Raw genomic sequence first — 17590 nt, forward strand, 5'->3', positions numbered from 1 at the left:
GATGGAACGGAGTTAGTACTAGCCTCCCTATCTGAGGGTCGTTTTTTCCCTAAGCTTGCCTTCTTCAATTTTTCTTCTGTCTGACTAGCTTGAGGGACCTTTTGTTTTGCTTGACCTAATAAGTTTTCTGCCATAGCCTGGACCTCTAACAATTTACTTAACAGTCTTTCAGTTTGTTTTTTACTAGATTCTAATCTACTATAAAGGTAACGTAACCCAATAAGGTAGGATAGAAGAAAGCCAAAACAGAATGAAACAGAAACGGAGAGGAGAAAAATGATTATATCAATTTTTTCTTTCTCAGGGCCGAATAACTTAAAACCTTGAGCCAACCATTTTTCCCAATTCGCCTGAAAAAATTGTAAGGCTAGAGAGCCTGAAATAAAAGCAGAATAAATCAAAACAAAAATACCCATTCTGTCGCCTTTCCTTAGGGGCGAGCGATATCACTCACCTATAAATTTTGGGCGTTCCCCGTACAAGGGCCACCAAAATGCTGCAGGCTGGACGGCGGGGGCCGCGTGAGCCTTGGCTCCGCTTCTGCCCGCTGCTGTTTTCACCTGCTGCCTTCCTGCTGGGCGCTTTCGCGGGTCGCTGTCAGTGCACGCCGGCTTGCGATGCTGCAATCCGGCTGAGCACAAAAACACAAGCCAGATGGAACTGAAACAAAGTTTTATTTTGTGAGAGGCCGTGTGCGTCCCCCTAACAAGCCGGTCCACACACCCACACACGTGTGTCCCTACCGGACCCGGGGGCTCCACTTCCCCCGGAACACCCTCCTACCATCCTTCCCCAACCAATGGGAACTCTCCAGGAGTCTTGTAACTTGAGTCCCCAAATGGGCCTAAGTGAACAGTAGGAGCCCAATTTCCATATGAATGTAATACTTTGCAGTGGCTCCTAGCACTAATTTTGACTAAAAGTTAGTAAGAAAGGAATTCTTTTCCCTTCCAGCAAAATAAACCAACAAAGGCTGCCTTTCCTTAAAATGATAATGTGCATTTAGCTAATCCTATCCTGTTTAAAGTAGCATATCTATCTATCTATCTATATATATATATTTATCTCATTAGGGTTCTGCTTTATTGAAAGTGTGATTATATCAGATAATGGGAAACTGTCTAGCATGAACTGTCTTTGTTATTTCTGACATGAATAAATATTAGATTAATTAGAACATGTGCCAATATCACAATCCCAAATACATCTTTAAACACCATCAAAATGAGTAATATGAACTTTTATATTATTACATACATATTTTCACAGCAATTATGTGAACACATTTAGTGAAAAACCATTATCAGGATTATTGCAAGTCTCATTTTTTTGTGTGTTGAATTTACATTATCCCTTAATTTTTAAAATAAATCTAAGCATTTTGTTACTAAAAGGATGTAAGTCAATAAAGCCAAGTAATAATTGCTTTAACTAGTACAATGGAAATTAAAGACTTTTTAAAAATTAAAATCATATTCACTGGTTGTTTGGCTAGATTTTTTACTTTAAAAAGTATTGTTGCCCTGTGATATAAAAATATCATGAGTAAGTGAAATGAGTAAGTAACAATAGATATTATCAACTCACTCTGGGAGGGGTTCTACTTCTAAATAAGAGTTTGCAGATCAGAGCACATCATGCTGAGACAGTAAGTCATTAGACTGGTAAGGATTAAATAAAAATAGCATTTATAAATACCGAGAGTGTCAAGTCACGATTGTGTCATGTCTTCCATGAAAGAATGCATGAGAGGCTGGTGTTGAGATTATTGGCATGGAAAGCAATGTTCTCTCTGGCATAAAACACTCCAATACAAATTGGAAGTGACACTTTGGTCTGAAAAAGAGAAACAACAGGAAATGCAATGTTTTTGTAACTTGAGCAAAAAAGATCAAAAACATTTCTTCTTCTTCCTTTTTCTTTCTCTTCTCCTTTTCTTCTTGAATTGGGGCTTTGAGTCCTAATGCTCTGAGGATGTGCTGAAGAAGGTAGGCACGGAGGTGTGAGCATGGACTGTTAAGGGGCGCTGGAATCTGCTGGAATCCAGGCTGGGCAGGGAGGGCAGCCATGGGGTGAGGGGTACCACAGGGCATCAGAGTGAAGCAGAAAAGCAACAAGGGGTGCAAATCCCTGGTGTGGGGAGCCAGAGTCTAAATGGAATTGGAAGGAAATTGCCCACTAGGAAGAGTGGCTGAGCTCAGGTTTTTAGACCCTGATCAGGGCAAGGGGGTGCATTTGCAAAAGAGCAGCTTGCCATTTACTTTGGAGTCCAGGTGGAATGATGAGGTTGCCTGACCATGTATAGGAAGAGCTTTGGTGTGGGATGACAGAGCTCAGATAGGTAGGGAGCTGACCACATGTGGCTGTGAGTGTCCGAGGACAGTTCTGCTAAGGAGATGTCCTCTGGGGCAGACCAGTGTGAAGAGGGTCACCACATGGAAACTAGTCAGAGTTGAGAAGGAGTGAGAAACCAAGTGAGGGTGCCCGCTGGGGAGGGTTGTGGACTGCATGAGAAATCTAAGCCAGAGCAGTGTGATTGGGGGATGAGGTGTTAGCATATATAGGGGGAATTTACTACAAACCGGAGTGCTGAAAATTAGATGTATTTAAGATAAGGAGACCAGATTTATGCTGCCAGAGAAGGGCGTTACAAATACAGAATGGGACAAAAGTAGAATGAGTCCTGCAGTTTGGATTAACATTGGAGATAACAGTATGAACTGTGTGGCTTTCAATATCTGTGGCTATATTTAGATGTCATTATGTGTGTATATTTTCATAAATTTGATTAACATGACATTCATTTGTAGACCTGATTAAGTTGTTTTGACTGAAAGCAACACTGTGAGTTTTACCTAGTTAAAACACTCCTGACCCTGTGTGGTTGTTTGTGATATAGCCCACTTATTTCTCATCTCAAAAACTCAAAAAACAACACTTCATACAGGCTTAGCACAGGAGCATTGCACGCATTTTCTTTAAGTTATACAACGTATGACCCCCATGGAAAAACTCAAAAGAGACCTTAATAAAGGAAAAATCACAATCCTGTCTTCAAAACACACACACACACACACACACATACACACACACACACACACCTTAAGCTTCTTGCATCTCCCAGACTTCTTTCAGCCACTTGTCAGTACTAGGATGCATGTGTTTGAAGTTTTTAAGGTTTCACATATTTTTGTTTCTCTCATTTGTCTCACCTCACTGAAACACTCAAACTTAAATTTTCCCCCAGTCAGTGCTATTCTGATTGTGGCCACTTAGAGAGAGACCTCAAGACCATTAGAGAAACCATAATAAGAATCTACACACAAACACATACATACACACTCACATTCTAGTTCTGTCCAAGAGAATCTGCAAGCAAAGTTATAGCCCAATAACAATGAATAAACCTATCACACAGACCTTTGCTTCCAGTTATTGTTGAGGGCCAGAGACAAGTCAAGATGGCTCCTGGCACTTTGCCAAGAGGAGTGGTTTGAGAAGTAACGCTATCGAGCCATTAAGATAATGGAGATTCCTTAATGACTGACTGCTGTGTCTAGATTATGTCAATTAAGTTAAGCTGTGTGTAATTATTAAGATGATGAGGATTCCTTATTGGTTGACTGCTGTATCTATTTATGTTAATTAAGCTGTGATTAATTAGTTAAGTACATATACCTCCGCAGAGAAGCGGCTCCTGCTGTATCAACCTTCACAAGTTGCTTGTCACCCCCTCTCCACCCTCCCATTATTTTGCCCAGCCAGACTGTGGCAGTTATTTCTCTCCAGTTGAAGCAACTGGGGTTCCCCCCAAAATAGCTGAGTTCAAGGAGAATACAAGATAAATCTGGAATACTACTTTCTTCCAAAAGCAAAAACTTTCTCAAGAATGATAGTGATACACCTAGAGTTCACAGAGTAAGCTTGAAGTGTCTTCCATTGAACAAAGCATTCTGCTGTCATATATAAATAAAAATAAAATAAAAAAAGATAAATAATGATAGTTAAGCCTTGTGTCCCATCAGATAAAATGCGAATTCATGAGTTCAATAGATGGATAAATAGGGTAATGAACTGAGAGTTTTATGAGAAACTTATAGTTAAAAGTACCTTCCTGCAATATTCTCACTAATTATAAAAGAGAAACATTAATATTACAGTGGAGAAGGGATCAAATTAAATAAAACATCAGATTAAAAATGTATCATGTACCACCTAATAGAATGCAATAAACAGAACATTACATCACTTCTGAGATATTCCTCTAAAAGATCCATAACCTGAATTTAATCAGGAGGAAACATCAGATAATTTTATAGATTATACAACTGCGTCTTTGAAAGTTTCATAGAGATTAGAGATATTTGAAAATAAAATACAGCAGATGATCCTTAGCTGGAACCATTCAGTATTAAAGACAATATTGAGTCAATTGAGTTAACTCAGATGGCATTATGGTTCATGTCACAGAAACATACCAGTGTTAATTCCTTGTGTTGGTGATTGTATTATAATTATGTGAAAGAAGGTCTTTATAAGAAATATACATTAGAGTATTTGGAGGTAATTGGATATTAGATTGACACATTTTTGTGAAATACTTTTAAAAAATCCCTCAAAAACAGAACTATAATGAACTTCAGCTCTTTGTAAGTTGGTTATCTTGGGCATTTGTCATAGTTTTAAAAAGCTTGCTAAACTACTGGTGATTTTTGAGAGCATTTCAATATTACCAGCAATGTTTTTTAAAAAGCAAAGATCTGCTAACCTAAATTTTTGAGTCAAGGATCCCAAATGTACTGACATAGATCTTATACAGCAATCAATGAGTCAGCATATATCTGGATCCAACAGTCTATATGAGATGACTTATTTAATTAAAACTAAGAAAACAATACAGAGTGCAGAGGGGTTGGTCTCTTTGCAACTGATACACCCACTCTCACTGCGCTGAGGTCTCAGGAAAGGACTACAGCAGAAACGTGCTGGTATGAAGTAATGACTCAGAGGTCCTCAAGGCTATTAATGTTTTAAAGGTGCATCTTCTAGTGATGAGTGCCTAACAGGAGGCCCATGCTAGCTCTCTTTCCTTGACTCTATGCATTAATGTATCTGCTTGCACACATGTTACCCATTCTTTCTTGTACCTGGACTTTCTAGCTAAAGGGGATGTTTTAATCAAGAGATATTTTTATTCTTTTTTATCTATAAAATGATCATCAACCTGGTAGCACACTTCTATCATTTCAGCCATGTGAAGGCTGGGGCAGGAGAGTCACAAATTCAAGGCCAGTCTTGGCAGCTGAACAAGAGCTTATCTCAAAATAAAGAATGAAAAAGAGCTGAGGATGTAGCTCAGTGGTAAAGCAGCACTTCTGGGTTCAATCTCAAAAAAAAAAAAAAAGGATTATCAGCTAATGTGACATTGGAGAAATATAAATGGAGACAAAATGACAATATGCTTAAAATTTAACAGAAATGCTTTCCGAATCAAATTAAAAACACATTAAATTACTTCCTCCCTCAGATAGTTTGTGAAAATTAGATTATACAGTTATTACCTTCTGGTATCTTATCGAAAATATGAGACTCAATTCCAGGAAAAGAAGTTGCTTAATTGGTTCTAGGTTTCAGGATCTCAGATCAATTATGTATTATAAACTAAAATTTCTTCAAATCCCTTATAATTAAAATAATTTCAGAATATTAAAAAAACAGAATATTGAGACAATACACTGAGAAATGAAGTGTCATTCAATGTAATTAAATTTGCTTTAAGTTTTAATTTTAATAGACATTGATAAAAATTTAATAAATTATAAAAGTTATAAAACAGGTGATGTTCAAGTACTAATTTATTTGATAAGATTATAAATTGAGTTGGAACTTTAATATATTTTAATGATTAGAATCTGCCAAAGTATATGTACTTGAGATTAAAACTAAACAGAATATTAAAGAAAGTACAAAATATTACTAACCTTATGGGACTTTGAATTTTCTTTATTTAAACATGCCTCAGCTTATACTTCCAAAATCACAGCTACAGATATAGTATGTTGACCACTGAGTTTCTTGCCCATCCATGGTAGCAAGATTCTGGAATGTTGGGTTTCAGTTCTCCCCCTTCTTAACAAAATCTCAGCACTTCAGGTGGTCCTGAGATTTCACTCTAGCTATGGATCTGGTGGTCATGAGAGTAAGTGAGCACTTATGCTGAAAAAAATTGTTGTCTTATAAAGCACTTTATAAGTTGGTTTGGAGGACTCTGCACAGTCTATAAGGGATGCCTTACCTTCGAACAAGGGAAATGAACTCTTTTGCAGCCACAGTGAGTTCAGGGGAGCAGGCATTGAAGGTTTTCAAGTGCACCCAGGCCAGATACCCTTCTCTTCAAGTATCCGAAGCATACTTTTTCCTTGTCAAGCAGTGATTGGCATGGGAAACATGAGTAATCTGAGAATACTTTTTACACTTTTATAATCAAGTACTGTGTTTCATTTCTAGCTCTGTCTTCTTTCTGGCTTCAAGAGATGATGATCCCTCAATTACCACCACCTATATTCTCATCTTTTACACTTTACTTTAAGTTCATCATTAACAGAGCTGAGCCTGTTATTTCCTTCCTTTAATGCAAAAATGGCATTTTGCCCTAGCTACCTGATTCCAATAGTTCACATAGTTACTGTCTTTAAAATCTCTCAAACCTCACAAACCCTAAGAAGGAAATCCACCCCCTTCCTGCCATGTCTTATCTATGTCACCATCAGTGAAAGTTTGTGTAGTCACTGGGCCAGCTGTCAACAGGGGTTTGACAGACTGTCAACACTTCTCCTGCCACGAATGCCTGCACTGTCACTGTCACTCAGTGAGTTAACCAGATCTAGAGCCACATCTGTAAAGATTGCCTCCTGGAACCATCAGTTCCAATACTATCCAAGTCAGTTTTTTTAGAAACACAGCCTGATATTCTTGTGTAAATAATTTATTGATCAAGCGTCCTCAGGAGAAAGAGAGTCCCTGAAACAAAATTTGGGAGATGGGTGACACTAGTGACATGGCTGAACTGAGTTGCCTGTTGCTCACCTCCCTACTAAAAGGTACCACCGCAAAGTATAAACAACTGTAGTCCAACTGTTGTGACTGGGAAGTCCCCTGCACAGCAGCAGTGAGATCCTTGTGAAATACAAAGATCCAAGACAGCACCCCGGAGAGGAGAGAAGACATTCAGAGGCTCCAGGGCTCTCTACCTGGTCTAACCTGGTCTAATTATTTTTTTTTCCCTCAGAGCAAAGATGGATTTCCTTTCACCTCCTGGGTCACTGGGATTACAGTCATACACCACCATCCTGGCTGAAAATAGATCTTTTGAATCAATTCAGTTAGAGGAAATGAAGAAAAAATGAATGAAATGAATGAAAAATCTAAGGGAGCTATGGTACATCATTCAATGACAACTATTTCCATTACTTCTATTCTGGAGGGAGAAGAGTTGGAAAAGGACATTGAAAGTTATTATTTTAACAAAATAATACCAGAAAAATTTTCAAATACTAGGATAGTTATGGAAACCAGATCCCATACAGCTCAAAGAACCCTAATTAGACTCAACTCATGCAGTCCTGTCCAAGACACAGTTTAATCAAGCTGTCAAAATGAAAAGATAAATAATTCTTAGGAAGAGGAAAATATTAAATAACATAGAAGGAAATGTTAATAGAATAATAACAGATTTCTCTCAAATTGAGGGCCAGGATAGAATGAAATAATATATTCAGAGCACTAAAAAAACAAAAACAAAAACAAAACAAAACAAAAAAAACAAACATCCAAGAAAAACCCTTTCAGCTATGAACTCTATATCCATCAAAGTTAAGTTTCAGAAACAATAAAGAAATAGTCTTTTTCAGACAAGTTAAAACTGCCAGAATTTTTCTCCATCATATCAGGCATATAAGAAATATTTAAGAAGAGGCCAGAATTAGAAATAAGAGTAAAACTACTGTGATAAAGATATAAATACATTATAAAAAGTACTGGTAGAGTAGATATGCAAATGATAATAACAAAATAATCAAATAGAATCAATAAAGAAAAAAACAAACAAACAAACAAAACTAGTGGGAAGTACCAGAAACCATGAGGAAAAGGGGAAGCACTCTCTCCTAAGAATGAAGATGGCTTTTGATATTGCTTGGTTGCAACTGCCATTTGACATTGGTGATCATTCTTCTCATTCCTTAGCATGAGTTACAGGAAGAAAATGCTTTCTGAGTGGTTTCTATTTAAAACGTAAAATAATAATAATACTGTTGACCCACGGGTCCTAGCAAACATTTACAGGGTGTTTCATATAACAGCTACAGATACACATTCTTTTGGCAGTACTGGGGATTGAACCCAGTAAAGTTTTACCAATGAACTATATTCCCAGCCCCTTTTAGTTTTTATTTTAAGACTTGTGATTATCATGTCTCAGACTCCCAAGTCACTAGGATTACAGGTGTGTGCCACCATGCCCAACTAGAACATGCATTCTTATCACATAAGGAATGACAGCAAAACAAGTTCAAAGACATTCTTAAAAACCAAAATAATATCATAGCTATATTCTTTGACTACTGCAGAATAAAATTGGAAATAAAAACAAGAATAACAGTAGAAATTGTACAAATATATAGAAATTAAGCATGTATCTGATTAGCCAATAAGTCAATGATAAAAATTGGAAGGTAAATTTTAAAAAAGTTTTAAGCAAGTTAAAATGGAAACAACACACCCAATTATATAATAATTAAGCAAAAGCAGTACTGAGAGGAAATTTTATGGCACTGAATGCATACATAAAGGTAGAAAATTGTTAGATAATAAAACCTAACAGTGCAACTTCAGGAAATCGAAAAGAAAAACAAACCAAATTCAAAATTATGGGAAAGAAATAATAAAGTTTAAAGAAAGAAATGAAATTGAGACCAAAATCTTTTCAAATAATACAAGAGATCAAAAAACCAAAAAGTGGTTTTTGAAAAGATAAACAAAATTGACAAACTTTTAACTATACTACTTATTTAAAAACAAAACAGAAAAGACACAAAAATCAGAGACATAAAAACTCTATAGAACAGTAAGCTAAAAGTGATTGACAGCATTTAATTATATATTTTAGCTAGGTGAGAAGAGTTTGAGTGTTCTCAACAAAATGAAGCTATAAATTTTTGAGCTGATGGATATACAATTACAGTTATAAAAAAATTAAACTTAGAGAGAGACAGATAGTTACCACAGTCAATAATTGAGGTGCAGTGACACCCCAGCAGCTCAGGAGGCTGAGTCAGGAGGATAGTTAGTTCAAAGACAGCCTCAGCAATTTAGTGAGTTCCTACACAACTCAACAAGACTCTGTCTCTAAATAAAACATAAAAAAGGGCTGGGGATGTGTATCAGTGGTTAAGTGCCCCTGGGTTCAATCTTCAGTTGAGAGAGAGAGAGAGAGAGAGAGAGAGAGAGAGAGAGAGAGAGAGAGAGAGGAGAGAGAGAGAGAGAGAAAGGGAAAAAAGATAGCTGAGAGCTAGTGTTAGAGAGGATGTAGAAAAATTGGGACCTTCATATGTTGCTGGTAGGAATATAAAACTATACCATCACTTTGAAAATCTTGGCAATTCTTCAGTCATATGGGATTACCACATGACCCAGCAATTCCACACTTATTCCATGTAAATGTATATTCATGAAAATAATTTTTATGTGAATGTTCATAGTAGCATTATTTATAATTCATAATAGCCCAAATGTCAAAACAATATAAATATGCTTCAAATCATGAATAAATAAATAAAAGGTAGTGTATTTATATATGGGAGCATTATATAACAATAAAAAGAAGTCAGCTTTTTGAATCCCCCTCTCATTAGTCAGTTCTCAGCCTCGGTTTGCTTGGGACTGATGGGGTAGGGGAAGTGAAACACAGTGTCTCATGTAGTGCTGCCTCTGATCGAGTGGACAACGTTTCCTGTGAAGGATCAGCTGTGAGTTTTCAGCAATCAACCTTAGGTGACTACCATAGGATGGGTACCCCAGCCCAGTGAAGGAGATAGAGACAATCATATAACTCAAACCAGAATAATTTTAAGAATAAAAGGGACAGCTGTTGATAGGTATGCCAGAAAACAGGTGAAATATAAGACTGTCCCAGACAAGTAGGAACATACATTCATCCTGTCCCCTCCCCATTACACCCTCACCATGTGGGATACAGTGTTAAAGAAAAGCCCATAAAGGTTTTTCTAAGGACTCTGCAGCCTTCTCCACTGGCAGTCTAGCAAAGGGAGACATCATGGCTCCCCTGTAAATCTTTCTCCTGGCTGCTGGGTCTTGGTGCATGGCTGGTGAAGAGAAAACACATCCGAAGGCATAATTCCCCCTTTCCACTTCTCAGGTCAATGTCTTAAGATGAGGGGAAGAGTTGTTTATTTTACCCTTAATTTTAAAGAGTTTAAAAGAAGTAGCATGGTCTTTCTTAATCGATTGCTTCCAAATTATATAACCAGGGCGAAAGGAGCAGGAGCAACAAAACCTTTCAAAATGATTTTAGATGTGCTAAGTTTATAAAAAATTGTTAAAAGTGAAGAAAATTAAGATAAAATTTCCTTCACAAGCATATTTAAGAAGCCCCAAGGACCCCAAAGAGTTGTGAAATATTTAAACATGTTTTAGAAGTTGCCAATGTGAAGGCATTTTTCAGGGTTTCCAGTACATAATTCTCTTAAGAACCTTATCTTTCCAGGGAAAATTTTATGAAAAGAGAAAACAGGAAAAAAAATGATTTTCCAAATGCATGAAAAATACATTTTAAAAGGATAAAAGAAAGTATACTTAAGAGTGTTTCCTACGACTGGGGTTGTGGCTCAGTTGTAGAGCACTTGCCTAGCATGCGTGGAGTACTGGGTTTGATCCTCAGCACCACATAAAAAATAAATAAATAAATAAAATTAAGGTGTGTGTGTGTGTGTGTGTGTGTGTGTGTGTGTGTGTGTGTATAAAGAGTGTTTCCTAGACGCATCCTTGGAACCCAGAGAGAAGCACATTTTGTCAATGGCAATGATTCACAAGAGTGTGAGAATGTGATGGTAGATGTTTTACATCTTGTCACCACATTCCTGAGGTTGCGTTATCACTTCTCAAAGTTCTCTTAGCCCAAGTGAACCCAGAAAAGTCATGAAACTGGTCATGTGTGCTTTTTGAGTGAATGATTTGATCATATCACAAGAAGTATGTTCTCTTTAGTAAATTGAATTGGCATACTTGTCAAATCTGAATGCAGATAAAATATTTAACAGCATTCTTGAGTTTTAAGTGACAAACATTGAAACACATGTGTACAATTTTTGACCTATCAACACACTGGTGAGATCATTACAATAGTAAAGGTAATAAGCATATTGATAATTCCCTCAAATTTCCTTGTGCCTCTTTATAATCCATCCCTGTTTGACTTCATCATCTGTCCCAAAAAAACCTCTGATCTTCTGTAACTTTAAATTAGTTTGCATTTTATATAATATTACATAATGAAACCATACAAGATACACTCACTTTTTAAAAATATTTTTATTTGTTGAAGGACTTTTATTTTATTCATTTATTCATATATGGTGCTGAGAATCAAAGCCAGTGCCTCTCACATGCTAGGCAAGTGCTCTACCACTAAGCCACAACCCCAGCCCGATATACTCACTTGTTTTCTAGCTGCTTTCACTCCACAACTTTTGATATTTATCCACTTGGTGCTTTTGTTAATGATTTTTCCCTTTAGGTTGATGGGTAATACTCTATTATATGAAGATGCTACAACTTGTTTGTTAACTTTTGATGGACATTTGGGTTATTTCCTGCTTGGGGCTATTACTAATAAATTTGTTGTGAAAATATGTGAGCAAATATTTGTGTGGATATATACTTTCATTTTTCTTAGGTAAATATTTATGAGTGGATTGACAGGATCTCATGTTTAAATTTCTAAATCACTGTCAAATTGGTTTTTCCAAAGTGATTTTTGCCAGTTTACATTACCACTAATAAATTTGGCATAGATTTTTTTAGATAAATACCAACATCATGTACCATATATTTAAAAAATACATTGACTTTTATGTAAAGTAAATTTTCTATTATTTCAAAGGCATCATTAAAGTAATAGAAAGATAGTCTATAGGTTTGGGAGAAAATATTTACCAAATGTACATGTAATAAAACGTATACTAAAAGTATAATAAAATCTCAAAACTCAATACTAAGAAAGCAATGACCTCAAAATAAAATGAACAAAATATCTAAATAGTTCATTAAAGCAGCAGTATGGATGTCAAGTGTGTGTGTATAAAGATGGCAACATCATTGGTCATTAGGGAAATGTAAATTGAATCTACCATGAGATATTGATAAACTTTAATCAGAATGCTTTAATTAAAGAGTCAAACCACATTTGTTAATGAGGATGTGAAAGAATTGAAAGTATCATACATGGTGGTAGAAGAAAGAGTTTAAGTGTCTACTGAGTGAATAATGGTGTGCTAGTTTCTGTGTGAGTTTTACACTTCCTACACTGTTGACACTAACTAGAGGTACTTGTACCTTGCTAACTGCTTTATTCTTAAGGAAGATTAAAAAAAAACTAATTTATTCTTATGGAATCCTTTTAGGCCTTATTTTATTATGGGGATATTATCCAGGCCCTTTTTAGGGGGTACATCCCAGGGAGATTGAACTCAGGGGCATTGAACCATTTAACCACATCCCCAGTCCTTTTATTTAATTTTAATTTCAATACAGGGTCTCACTAAGTTGCTTAGGACCTTGCTAAGTTGCTGAGGCTGGCTTTGAACTTGTAATCCTCCTGCCTCAACCTCCAAAGTTGCAGAGGTTATAGATATGCACCACCGATCCCAGCCTGAGCGCTTATTCTTAAAACATTCTTTTCTTCTCCTCTGTGAAACCTCATACTTTCTTTCTCCTTCCCTTTTGACTGTTCCATCCCAGATTTTCTTTCATATTTCTCTTCTTCCTGTTTTAAATGCTGATGCTCTTTGGACTCTCTCTTAAAACTTATTTTCTTCTTATACCACAGACTCCATAAGGTGTGCCAACTCATCCAGTCTCTATAGTTCAATGGCACAGGCATTGATTGATTGCAATTGATGTAAGATTATATCTACCTACCTCTTTAAAGCATTTCAATTATTCTGGTCACACATACATAGTCTCTTTAAAATAACAAACTCTTTGTAAATGACCAAAAAAAAAAAAGTAAATAAACCTTAGACTCAGCCTTTTCTAATGTATTTGTCTAAACTCTTCTCTTGTGTATTTTATTCCTAGTCTTAACAAATGTATTCTTCAAAAGTGATATTCTCTTTTATTTAAGGGCCTCCCCAACTTCTTGGAACAGTCTCTTAGTTTCTCCTGACCACTTACGTCTTATGAATTTATATATCACTTCTTATTCTTCCATTAATTTATTCAGGGATGAGTTAAATGTCTGTATTGTGCCCAATCATAGTACTTCAGAAATTTTGTGATATTGACTTATCTGAATTTCCCATCAGAAAGAAAGAACTCTGAAAACATGGACCTTATCTATGTTTCCCACCACAATATCTCTATATTTATAATATTATATTGTACAATATTAGTTTGTATGCATAATACATTAATAGAATGATACAGAAATGAGAATCTCTGTGCTTACCAAAAGGGAGGCTTATAGGCAATTGAGAAAACTAAGAGGAGTCTAAGTGTAGAAGTGAATGTGAGCACTCAGATGAATAAGCCTTTGGTAGATGGGAAAGGGCTGACCTGATCAACCCTCACTAATAAATATAAGAGGCTGTCACCCTACTTCAAGGCAGTTTGACATAACAGTCTACTTTTGGAGATGTCCACTATGCTTCAAGATTAAAAAATTAAAACAAACGGGGGAAAAAAAAGACTAGCAACATCCACAAACACCACTAAAAAATATGGATATTGGGAGGAAGAAGGAAGCTGTCTTATTAAAGTTCACCAACACCAAGGAAATTGAAGAAAACTCATTATAAGAAGGAGAATGAGGGGCGAGGAAAGAAGGAAGGAAAATAAGAAAACGGGGGAGGAAGAGAGAGAGCGAGAAAAACATACAAGATGCAAACTTAGCACCAAAATAAAACCTAACTTGGCATTACCTTACACTAATCTGATTCAAAATGTAAAACTCTTCAATGTGTTATCATTCCTTCTCTCATCTTTTATTCACTCAATCTTTTTACTGTTATTAAATTTAAAAATTTTCCCAAAGATTTTACTAGATCTTATGATCTTTCTTCAGAAAACTTTCTTCAGAAAATATGTGGTACTCAATTTTTTTTTGAGAGAGAGAGAGAGAGAAAACATTTTTTTTTGTAGATAGACACAACACAATGCCTTTATTTTTATGTTGTGCTGAGAATCAGCTAGGCGAGCACTCGACCAGCCCCGTGGTACTCAATTTTAATGCTCATTGTGCTACCTATGAAATTGTACATTTGATGCCTGAGTTATATTACTTATTGAGGATGTCTAAAAAACTGCATTACATGTAGAATAATTACAAGTAATTATAACATAACATGAGTAATTCTAGAGACTTGGAAAACAGAAGATGGATGATAGCTGAGTTTGTCATGGGATTAACTATTGATGAATGATTTTCAGAGGTGATTTGACAAGAAGACTGGCTAGAAGCTCATAGCAGAAAAATGACTCATAAATCAATTATTAAGCTAAATTGCTAAATACTACTGAATTTCTTTCATTAAAAAATAAATACTAGAAATATTTATCTATGAATTTGGGCAAAGGTAAATCAGAACTTCTTTTGCTTGTACACATGAATCTCTGCCCAGTCTTTTAAAAAAATATTTATTTATTTACTATGTTTTAATGTGGTACTGAGGATTGAACCCAGGGCCTCAAGCATGCAAGGCAAGTGCTCTACCACTGAGCCACAACCCCAGCCCCAGCCCAGTCTTTATTTCAAATAAGTGAAATGTATTTAACCTTTGCTTACACAACTCATGGCTCTTCTATGAATACCTTTACTTGACCCAAGTCTGCTTTGTTCAATGGCATTTTTCTTGTCTGTAGGGCCACCTTAATGAAAAAATATATAGAATATTCCTTTAGAAACCACCAATAGATTCATTCTCATGATGTCATGACAAATTTATGTTGGCAAAACTGGTTCAGATGAAATAACAAGTCAAATCAATTTTGTAATATTTTATATATGAATAATAGCCATTTCACTGCTTATTTTATTTGTTTTTTGGATGAACTTTATTGTATATGTTTAAGGTTTGCAAAATGATGTTATTGGACATATTACAATGATTACAGTAGTGGGCCAAATTAACAGGACTATAATCTCACATATTTAACTTATTTTGTAATGAGAGTAGCTAAAAAAATCTATTTATTTAGCACAAAACCCCAGTATGTTTTTATTTAGTACAATCTTCATGTATGTCAGGTCTCTGGACTAGTAGTAGATGCACAGGATGATTATTTCACTTTGGTATGGTATGGTGAGAGAGTAGAGAGGAAGAGGAAGTCTGTGTGGGAGATTGAAGATATAACCTGAGTTCCATTATCAGTGAAATCATAAATAAGCTTATGACACAGTATACATCTTTACATGCTCACAGTTGTTGGTCAGATTTGGAACAAGTGTGTTACTTTATTGTCATCCATGTGATCAATCCGAGTCATTATATAATCTAATTTTGACAGTTGTTTTGCATTCCATCCTATTTTTCTCTAGACCATGTTGTCTGGGTTTAAATAAGCACATATTAATAGTATTACATCACCCACTGACTTTTGCTCTGCCTGCAACTCTGAAACCATCAACTCCCTATTAACGATACTCTTTCTGGTTGTTTCTGAATGTTCATCCGAGAATATAATAAATATATTACATAACAGGTATTAGACACCACATAGCAATCACCATTGTTTTACAGTTTGGCTCTTGCCCCCTGTTTGATGGTGCTAGGCCAGGGCCTGCCTGTGTTTGTAGTGTTCACAGTGCAGCCATCTTGTTGCCTGCCACTACAGAACAACCACCACCAAACTCTGAAATTGTTCAAGGAACAAACGTGTTGAATTTTAGAGATTCTCAGAATATAAAACTTTGCTACTATTTCTTCTTCTTTTGCGTACTATTCTATAAAATTTTTGGGAAAAATATTGTTTTTCTAAAAATAACAATATAATGATTTGAATGCAAAATGTACTACTTAGGTTAAATGACAGATAAAATATATCCAGAGAAACAATAATAACATGGGAGACACAAACAAGAGAAATTATTCATAGTGATGCATAAAAAAGGTAAAAATATGGAAAATGGGGAATTGAAGTTAAGAAAAGTTTTAATAAATATGTAATTGGAGTTACAGAAAGGAGAGATGACAGAGCATGGGGAAAATAAAATATTCAAAAGGGATTAAAGATGAGAATGTTTCAGAATGGCTGTAAGACAGAAATCCCCAGATTCATAAAGCATAATGAGTTACAAGAAGGATAAACCTGAGAAAACAAATTTCTAAGCACATCTCTATGGATCTGAAGAAAATTAAGTACATAGAAAATTTCAAAGTAATGAAATAGAAAGAAAAATAAAAGATGAGCTTATGATTGTCTTCTTAAAACAAATGAAAGCTGTAAAAGGGTTTAATAGTACCTCTACAATTTAAAATAACAGCTATCTAAATAGAGCCATGTATTCCTTGTAATTATTTTTAAGGAATAAGGATAAAAAAAACTTTAAAATTAACTTTTTAAAAGAGCAGTGAAAGAGAACTTAAAAAAAAGCATTTAAAGCATAACAAGATGAGCCAGGTGCAGTGTCACTTGCCTGTAATCCCAGCAGCTCAGGCGGCTGAGACAGGAGGTTCATGAGTTCAAAGCTAGTCTCAGGGGATGTGGCTCAAGCGGTAGCACGCTTGCCTGGCATGTGTTCGGCCCAGGTTCGATACTCAGCACCACATACAAACAAAGATATTGTATCTGCCAAAAACTAAAAAATAAATATTAAAAAAGAAAACAAAACATCAAAGCCAGTCTCAGGAATGGCGAGGTGCTAAGCAATTCAGTGAGACCCTGTCTCTCAAAAAAATACAAAAAATGGGGCTCAGAACATTGATGTGGCTGTGTTATTATAGTATGCTGATTTTAAGTCAATGTTCACAGCAGCTCAATTCTATAGCCAAACTGTGGAAGCACCCTAGATGTCCTTCAATAGATGAATGGATTTTTAAAAAGAAGAAAAAGAAAAAACTGTTGTATATAAACACAATGGAATATTACTCAGCATTAAAAGAGAATAAAATTATGATATTTTCAAGTAAATAGATGGAGTTGGAAAATATCATGCTAAGCAAAATAAGCCAATTCTAAAAAAACAAAGGCCAAATGTTCTCCCTGATAAGTGGATGTTGATTCATAATGGGGAGAGAAAAGGCATGGAGAAAATGGAGGAACTTATTAGAGGCAAAGGGGAGGGAGGGTGGGAAGA

The 17590-nt window shown here is 35.7% G+C and overlaps 1 pseudogene; it reads left to right on the forward strand.

Moving 5' to 3' along the window:
• The first annotated feature begins 8090 nt into the window (after window positions 1-8090).
• Window positions 8091-8279, forward strand: LOC144367830 (small nucleolar RNA U3; annotated as a pseudogene).
• The last annotated feature ends 9311 nt before the right edge of the window (window positions 8280-17590 follow it).

Source organism: Ictidomys tridecemlineatus, chromosome 1, assembly GCF_052094955.1.
Source record: "Ictidomys tridecemlineatus isolate mIctTri1 chromosome 1, mIctTri1.hap1, whole genome shotgun sequence".
NCBI classification, from domain to species: Eukaryota; Metazoa; Chordata; class Mammalia; order Rodentia; family Sciuridae; genus Ictidomys; species Ictidomys tridecemlineatus.